Genomic DNA, 10,199 nt, shown 5'->3' on the forward strand with positions numbered 1-10,199 from the left:
GATGTTCAAGGTTCATTCTCCCAATATCACTTTTTGCATTAAAACTTGGATGTGTTTCATTGCATAAAATACCACCTAAGATAGTTATATTTCCATTTAAAATGACCAGATGCAGTAGTTTGCTCTAAAGTCCACATTCACTTTGAAATAAGAATAATGCCACCAGAATGAAATGTAAAAAAATAGGCTTTGGCACAATCATTAAGCCATCATCCAGCCCAGGTATGTTGGCAAGAATGCTGGTATTCGGGAAACTCTTCTAGTCCCGACTTTTGCCCATCTACTATCATTACTTCTTTAGCCTAAAGTCACCACCACAAGGTGAGAAACTTGATCATCTAAAGAAGCTACCCAGGCCCCCTTTTTTACATCACCTAATTCTAATTTTCTACCTAGCACTTACCACTCACTAGAGATTTTCCTTGTTTGTTTCTTTTGATTATCCTCTTAGAATTTAAGCTTCGGAGATGTCTTTCTTTATGGCCAAATAGTCAGCATCTAGAAGAGAGCCAAGAATACACCATATGTCATTGAATCTAAGATGACATCAATTGTAAGATACACCATCATTTCCTGTATATCAGAATTAAACAGCCACCATTTAAGCTATGGGACATACTGTCTTGTCATGTTAGACTTTTTGTTTTAATTTACTGAGAAGCTTTTTAGATTTACTTAGAAAGACCATAGATTTATCATATATGTTACTGTACACTCTCTAAAAATGAGAGTATAAGCAAAATAAATTGGTTAAGCTATTCCTGAAACAACTTCTTCCTTGAAGTGCAAGTCTTCAGTATCAATTTTCAATGGCACCTTGCCAATATCCAGTATTTCCCGTACGGTATCATTGTCTGTGCCATCAAGAGTGTCATTGAAGCAGTATTTCTTGAAACATCACTTCAGTGCTCACTTCAGCAGCACGTATACTAAAATTGGAATGAAAGATTGCTTCATTATTGCCTTTGAGATTTTCTTCCCAGACGGTGACATTCAGTCTGCAAGTTTTGGTGCTCACCGGCAGTCAATGCCTGGTAGATACCAACTCTAAGACTGATCCTGATTTCGGAAATGTCAAAATGTGAAAAAAATTTATATCTTAAAGCTTCAAGATAGGGTTATGGGTACTCAGTGAATAGTTTTTGAATATTTCTCTTTCTTTAATGCTTATTTTTGAGAGAGAGAGAGAGAGAGAGAGAGAAAGCACGAATGGGGGAGGGGCAGAGAGAAAGGGAGACACAGAATCTGAAGCAGGTTCCAGGCTCTGAGCTGTCAGGACAGAACCCGACACGGAGCTTGAACTCATGAGCCATGAGATCATGACCTGAGCCGAAGTCGGATGCTTAACTGACTGAGCCACCCAGGCACCCCTCAACAAATGATTTTTGAATACTTGAATAAATGACTGTTGTCAACTCTCTGTGTTCTTGAGCAAGCCAGTTTTTCCTTGAGCCTTATTTTGAATAATTTAAAAAATAAACAAAAAACAAAACCCTGTTCAATCTAGTCTTCAAGGGTTCAAGATTCCAGGTCAAACAGGCTCCCACCCTGCTGTTCTTTTCAGATAACTGATGAGAGGTGCAAGACCACAGATCAGAAGATGTGTTATGTGAAGTCTGTGGTTTTTTGCCACATTTAGTTGGTCTCTTTCTCTCTCCCTGGTTGTAGGTGGTTAGCATATAGTACACAGAGCATTATCATCAAAGAGAGAAAAGCTAATTAGTGAGAGGATTTACATGCATGAAGAAATGTATGCTTAACCTTCATATAGCTCAGTTCCCAGGATGTAGAGAAGGGATGGCCTCTGGACTCATTGCCAAGGTTAGAAAATACTTGGAGGGACCAAGGAGAGATGAGGCCTCTAGTTGCAGCCATGGCAGACTCTCCAACATGGGGGTACCTGCCCTCACTGCAGGTGACCCAATGCACAGAAGTTAAAAAGTCTTGGTCGTCAGATAAGATCTGTCTGTACATAGACCTCAGAATCCTATATCTAGATGTGGCTGAATTGCCACTTTGTAAATACAGAATTGCTCCTTTATAAACCTTAAGCCAGTGCCTAGAATAACTTCATGAACCCTACATAATCTGTATATATGCACACTCTCCAGCTAAAAATATCTATAGGCTCTACCCAGCATTTCATTCACACCAATTCATTTCCATGGCCTTACACTTGCTATACATCTCTCTATGTTTCAGGAAGCCCTATCTTCCTGACAGTGACCTCTTGCACATCAGTCAAAGGACTGAAACTAGGAAACTAGAATAAGGAAAATCAGGATCAGTTTCTACTTTGTTTCTTCTATTACCGAAAATATCTGAATCTATTGTAATTAATTGCTTCCTGCCTGTTTCTTTTCCTAGGTTATGAGATATGCCCCAGAGAACTGAGGAAGAACAATGGAGTACATTATTAACTAAAATCAATGCATTACTTTTTTTTTTTTAACCATTCTGGAACAGATAATTTATCGTAGTTTGATGCCTCAGGAAACATTCCATTTTGGTTACATGACACAGAGAGAAGCTGTCTTAAACTTCCCCTACCGACTCCTTCATATACTTGGCATGATGCTACTGCTTCAAGCTGGTGTGAAAATTTTCTCTTTTCAGCAAAATTTGAATTTCTACTTCTAGATTAGAGTCAAAGAAGGATTAGAAAGATGTCCGTTTTAATATTTAAAAACCACTTTAGGAATACTAATCATATCCTGCTAGTTATGAATGTATTGCATTTACTAAAAATTGCCAAGTACCTTGCCAAATTTTGTTAATATTATAATCAAAGGTACTTAGTTACTGGTATTTCTGCAGCTGCTGAAAATGCCGTGCAATTAGACACAGAATATATTTTCTCTTTTGAAACTGCAAAGCCCTAGAGGTTCAGACTAATGGCTGTGCTCTTCCAGATACATTATTCATTGTTAACTAGCTTTCCAGAATCCTACATTATGGAAAACTAATTACCTGTCACATTTTAAAACATATGTATACTAATATATAGTATGAGCATTTTGAACAATCTTTTGTTCCTAGTCAACTCTATTTTTTCTGTGTGTGTGTGTGTGTGTGTGTGTATCTGTATATAAATATATGTTTGCATTCACATATATATTTGTGATTATTTGAAGAGTGGTGTTTTATAGTTTTCAAAGTACCTTTACTTATTTCCTTGGAGTTCCAGAAACTTCCTAACAGTTTCTTTCTATCAGTTCTCTAAAAACTCCCATATTCTCAATATTAGATTATTAGGACACAAGCATTGGTAGAAGTAATTAATAAAAAAATACTGAGTTATCAATGCCGCTTGTTGGGGTCATTGAACAGATAATTTAATACAAAAATCGATGGGAAAAGTTCACTTACTGCTGTCAGAAAATAGATGAAAAAGTCAGTGACTTCAGTTCGAAGAGTCAGACAGAAAGTGAGTCCTGGAAACACAGTTAAGATCAAGCACACAGATGCAGGATGGAGGGATGCAACCAGCCAGGATTCAGTTCACGTAAGGCAAAGAAACTGCATGTAGGGAAGCCTTGTGAATCCTAAGACAATAGCCTCAGACCAGAGCAAAAAGTCATGTGTCCTTAGATTGAAAAGCCTGTTGTGTCTCTAAGGCTCATTTGTATGAAGGTGATAATACAGCTTTCGATCATGGTACCACGTGATAAGAGTGGAAAACCCAGGCTCAAGAGCCCCCCGTAGGAAGAATAATTAAAGTATGTGTTCAGATTCTGTTTATGCTTCTGCATAAATGGATGTCATTTTCTTGGTCAAATGATAACTACCTTACCTGCTTCATCGTAGCTCCAAGTTCAGCCTACAGAGGAACTGGACTTTGACCACATTGCTGTGCTCACTTGCTCAGCTCTGAGCTTTCCCTCCCTCATTCGTGATATGATAGAAAATCAACAAAAAGTGCTTATGTGTTACAGATCTCTGAGGTCGAGGTGTGAAATTAAATGATTTGGTTTAAAATCTAGGCCTCTTTTTGAAGAATGTTGAATGAAGGGACTATAAACAAATAGGAGAGTGATACAGCCTTCCCCCTCTCCCACCAAGCTTTTATCAGGAAGCATTTTTTAAATAGTTTATTGTCAAGTTCATTTCCATATAACACCCAGTGCTCATCCCCACAAGTGTCCTCCTCCATGCCCATCACCCCACTTCCCTTCTCCCCCACCGCTATCAGCCTTCAGTTTGTTTTCAGCATTCAAGAGTCTCGGGGGGAGGGGGGATGGGCATGGAGGAGGGCACTTTGGGGATGAGCACTGAGTGTTATGTGGAAACTAATTTGACAATAAACTATTTGTAAAAAAAAAAAAAAAAAGAGTCTCTCATGGTTTGCCTCCCTCCCTCTCCCCAACTATTTTTCCCCTTCTTCTCCCCTATGGTCCTCTGTTAAGTTCCTCCTAATCCTCCTATAGGTGCAAACATATGGTATCTGTCCTTCTCTGCCTATCAGGAAGTATTTAAAAGAGATAATGGTTCAGATCACAGATAATGGACTAATCTGCCATGAGTTATTGTGTAGCCGATTGTATTTTCCAAAATTGACATTGCAATATTTCATGTTCCACATGCTCTCCAGAACTTGCCTTTCCCCATTGTTTTCCACTTGAAATTGGAAATAGAATTCAAGGAGTAAAAAAGTATAGGAGATATTATCCGACTTCTGAGGCTTCATCATAACAAGGTGATACAGTCAGTCCTCTCTGACCATCTGTCTCTGTCTCTTTCTCTCTCTCAATACTCGGCCTTGGGATCTGGCCACCACGTTTTGCCGAAGCTCAAATAGCTCATGTGAAGACACCACATAATTGCCAGACCTGTGTGAGATGGAGTTTTCACTTGATTCCAGCCCTCACTTTTTTATGCAGCAATTGATATGTAATACAGATTTCATGTTCTTTGCTCATTAACATTAAATTTGGAGGCTTGCCATAACCATGTTCTACGTGACTTGATTTGGGTTTCTGCATGTGTCATACACTCCACTTGGAATGCTCTTCTCTTCTTCTAAGCAAATATACATTCTTCATTTTCATTTCCTGGCACAAGCCAAAATCTCTCCTCTAGGGTCTAAAGCTATTCTCATTACTCTGCATATCCCTACACTCAATGAACTCATTTATACTGTATTCCTCTTCATTCATGTGTGTTTTGTTTTTCTTTCTCTTTGCTTTTTTCCCCTCAGTACCAAATCCTGAATATTTAATTAGACTGCTAATGACTGGAAATTACAGAAGAGGCACAGTGAGGTGTTAGGTTAAGAATTGGTTCAAAAACATTCCATACTCATGTATTGGAAGAATAAATATTGTTAAAATGTCATTACTACCCAAAGCAATCTACACATTCAATGCAATCTCAATCAAAATTGTACCAGCATTCTTCTCAAAACTAGAACAAACTATCCTAAAATTTGCATGGAACCACAAAAGACCCTCAATAGCCAAAGTAATATTAAAGTCTCTCAGACTTTAGCCTCTACTACAAAGCTGCAATCATCAAGACAGTATGGTATTGGCACAAAAACAGACACATAGACCAATGGAATAGAATAGAGAACTCAGAATTGGACCCACAAATGTATGGCCAACTAATCTTTGACAAAGTGGGAAAGAGTATCCAATTGAAAAAAGACAGACTCTTTAACAGATGGTGCTGGGAGAACTGGACAGCAACATGCAGAAGAATGAAACTAGATCATTTTCTCACACCATGCACAAAAATAAACTCAAAATGGATGAAGGACCTGAATGTGAGACAGGAAACCATCAAAACCCTAGAGTAGAAAGCAGGAAACAGCCTCCTTGACCTCAACCACAGCAACTTCTTACTCGACACATCCTCAAAGGCAAGGGAATCGAAAGCAAAAATGAACTATTGGGACCTCATCAAATAAAAAGCTTCTGCATGACAAAGGAAACAATCCATAAAACTAATAGGCAACTAACGGAATAGGAAAAGATAGTTGCAAATGACATATCAGATAAAGGGCTAGTATCCAAAATCTATAAGGAATTTGCCAAACTCTACACCCGAAAAACAAATAATCCAGTGAAGAAATAGGCAGAAGACATGAACAGACACTTCTCCAAAGTGGACATCCAGATGGCCAACAGACACATGAAATGATGCTCAGCGTCCCTCCTCATCAGGGACATACAAATCAAAACCACACTGAGATACCACCTCATGCCAGTCAGAGTGGCTAAAATGAGCAAATGAGGAGACTAGATGCTGGTGACGATGTGGAGAAACCGGCACCCTCCTACACTGTTGGTGAGAATGTAAACTGGTGCAGCCCCTCTGGAAAACAGTGTGGAGGTTCCTCAAAAAATGAACAACAGAACTCCCCTATGACCCAACAATAACACTGCTAGGAATTTACCCAAGGGATACAGGAGTGCTGATGCCTAGGGGCACATGTACCCCGATGTTCATAGCAGCACTCTCAACAATAGCCAAATCATGGAAAGAGCCTAAGTGTCCATCAACGGACGAATGGATCAAGAAGATGTGGTTTATCTATACCATGGAATACTACATGGCAATGAGAAAGAATGAAATCTGGCCATGTGTAGCAACATGGATGGAACTTGAGGGTGTTATGCTGAGCGAAATAAGTCAGGCAGAGAAGGACAAATACCATATGATTGCACATATAGGTGGATTAGGAGGACCATGGAGGGGGGGGGAATAGTTCGGGAGAGGGGAAGGTGGCAAACCATGAGAGACTCTTGAATGCTGAGAACAAACTGAGGACTGATGGGAGTGAGGGTAAGGGGAAAGGGGGTGATGGGCATGGAGGAAGGCACTTATTGGGATGAGCACTGGGTGTTATATGGAAACCAACTTGACAATAAATTTTTTTTTAATTTTATTAATGTGTTATTTATTTCTAGGAGAGAGAGAGAGAGGGAGGGAGAGAGCGAGAGAGACAGCGTGAGCAGGGGAGGGTCAGAGAGAGAGGGAGTCACAGATTCTGAAACAGGCTCCAGGCTCCGAGCTGGCAGTCAGCACAGAGCCCGACGCGGGGCTCGAACCCACGAACCGCGAGATCATGACCTAAGCGAAAGTCGGACGCTTAACCGACTAAGCCACCCAGGCGCCCCTTGACAATAAATTATTTAAGGAAAAAAAGAAAAGAACATTGGTTCAAGGCCCAGACTGCCCAGGTCAGGGGAGTGGCTCTACCACTTACCAGCAGTGTGTCCTTGAATAAGCTATGTCTGTATCAATCAGGGGCCTACCAGAGAAACAGAATACTAAGAGGTCTATTCCTAAGTATATACATTCACACATACAGAGATTGATTTCTAGGAATTACAGAATTGTGTGACCTGGCTAGGAAAATTTGAAATATATTTTCTTGCCACTCCAGCTGACAAGATCCTAACTCTGGGTTAGGCTCACCATCTACCCCTTTGCAAATCAGTGCTGAAACAGTCTCAACTGGACAGTGAGCATGACATAGTGGACCTCATCCCAGCTCTGACCAGCTCCCCTTCCCCTGCCTCTCAATTGCTTTTTCAAACTTTATCTACTCTTCCCCAATCTGCTAGAGGATGGGGGAGCCCTCCTGCTTATTTGGACAGTCCCTTTGCTGATTTGTAAATCTCATCCATGAGTTTCCTCCTAAAACTTCTCCTAATTCATCCCTTTTATTTTCAAGCTTTCTCTCTATTTGTTCTTCATCTTAACATATAAACTTATTTCCTTCTCTTTTCTATGTTGGTGTTTAGCTACCAGGCCTCCCTTTGTCAAACAAACTTCTTGATAAAGTAGTATATTTTGTTCTCTTTTAAAAATTTTTTATTTTAATTTTATTTTTTAAAATGTTAATTCATTTTGAGAGAAAGAGAGGGAGAGAGAGACAGAAAAAATGAGTGGGGGAGGGGCATAGAGAGAGGGAGAGAGAATCCCAAACAGGTTCCACACTTTCAACACAGAGCCTGATGCAAGGATGGATCTCACGAACTGTGAGATCATGACTAGAGCAGAAATCAAGAGTTGGACGCTTAACTGATTGAGCCATATAGCTGCCCTATTTTGCTCTCTTTACATCCTCACTTGCTATTCACTCTTCCATCCATGGAAATCTAATTCCACTTCTACCTTTCCACTGAAACTGTGCTTACAAGGTGGATGACCTAAACCATAGATACAAGAGATGATTCAAAAGTATCTTGAGCAATCTTTAGTCTCAGCAGCTCTGGACACTGTTTACCACCCTGCTCTGCTCAGACCCCTCCCTGTCTTCTCTTGGCTTCTATGGCATTGCCTTCTCATAACATTTATCTCCTTCAATATTCACTGTAATTGCTCAGTACCCCCATTTGCTCAAATTGGTAGGAATTCATGGATTGCTCTGATGTCCGCAATGAAATATGTGAGAACCTAGAGACTTAGTGCAAAGACTTAGAGACTTCCTCTGTCCAGGTACCAGGGGAAGAAGGAACTGAAGACTCTCACAATCCATTGGGAGACTTGTTTTTCAGCTGCTATTACTTGTCACTGCCACTCAGCATTCCTGTGGAAAACCTGGGAGACATGGAGACTTCAGGTCTCTTCCTTAAACAATGAAAATGCTGACCAAATTGAAAACATGGGTTTATCTAAAGAGAAAAGAATTTGAGAACTTTAAATGGTCAGTTTTTAAAAATCCTGCCTAATTGGGCATTATCATATTTCACATAGATTTGCTTCTTTGTTACATGAAAATTTAAGTATTTCTTAGAATATTTCTTCATGAAGTTTATACATATAAAATATATTTTTAAATATTTTCTTGGGTTGTTAAACTAATGCTATTAGCATTAACTCTCTTGGTTATTTATTTATTTTTTTTTACTGTAATTTGGACAGTTCCCGGCTTATACAGTGTTATTAGAGTTAAATTTGTGAGCTGTAACCTTGGGGTATAACTTTTATAACTCTCCATTTACTATGAAAACATATGAGATGGGTTTTAGGGATGTCAAACTGTAAATGTAGAGTAAAGAAAGCTAGGGTCATATAATAATTGCCTCAGTTGGCTGATGGGTAGCTCTAAGAAAATGCAATAATTGAAAAGGGAATGTGAGGGCCTTGAGGTGAATCGAGTGAGTCAGTAGTTCTCCTGAAGACCAAACCACAAGAAATACACTGAAATCACAATGGAAGGTAGGACATCAGCTCCATGAGAGTTGTCCTTCTTTTCTGCCTGAACAAACCACAGCAAAAATAGCTAACATTTATATTATGCTTGTTATATAGAGACGCTACTCTGCATGCTTTATATCTATTAACTTTTTTTTTTTAAGTTTATTTATTTTAATGGAGGGGGAGGGCAGAAAGAGAAGGAGAGAAAATCTCAAGCAGGCTTCATGATCAGTGTGGTGCTTGACAGAGGTCTTGATCCTGTGAACCGTGAGACCATTACCTGATCTGAAATTAAGAGTTGGTACTCAAGCAGCTGAGCCACCTGGCACTCCTACATCTACGTATTGACTTTTTAATTTTCATAACAATACTGTGAGGGAAGGATTTTACTCTCCTCAATTTCTATGTCATGTTCTCCATGAAGCATAGAGAAATGAATTATTTTCCCCAAAGTCACATAGCTAGTTGTAGGATGACTATCATTTCAATTCAAACTCTCTTTTAGTTCATTGCAGTAATGCCTGGACAAAGCTCTATGGCTCCATTTTACCAACATGAATGAACACAGCTGCTTCTGTTTTTTAATGGAAACTTTTTTTAAATGTTGGGTGCCTGGAGTCAGTTAAGCATCCAACTTTGGCTTGGGTCTTGATCTTGAAGTTTATGAGTTTGAGCCCCACATTGGGCTCTGTGCTGACAACTCAGAGCCTGAAGCCTTCTTTGGATGATGTGTCTCCCTCTCTCTCTCTCTGCCCCTCCCCTATCATGCTCTGTCTCTCTGTCTCTCAAGAAATGAATAAATGTTAAAAAAAATTTTTTTAATAATTTTTTAATATTTATTTTTGGGAGACAGAGACAGAACATGAGTGGGGGAGGGGCAGAGAGAGAGGGAGACATAGGATCGAAAGCAGGTTCCAGGCTCTGAGCTGCCAGCACAGAGCCCAGTGAGAGGCTAGAACCTAACCCTTAAACTGCATGATCGTGACTTGAGCCAGAGTCAGACGCTTAACCAACTGAGTCACTCAGGCACCTCTGTTTTTTATTTTAAT

Source organism: Hyaena hyaena, unplaced genomic scaffold (assembly GCF_003009895.1).
Source record: "Hyaena hyaena isolate Hyena2069 unplaced genomic scaffold, ASM300989v1 scaffold_143, whole genome shotgun sequence".
NCBI classification, from domain to species: Eukaryota; Metazoa; Chordata; class Mammalia; order Carnivora; family Hyaenidae; genus Hyaena; species Hyaena hyaena.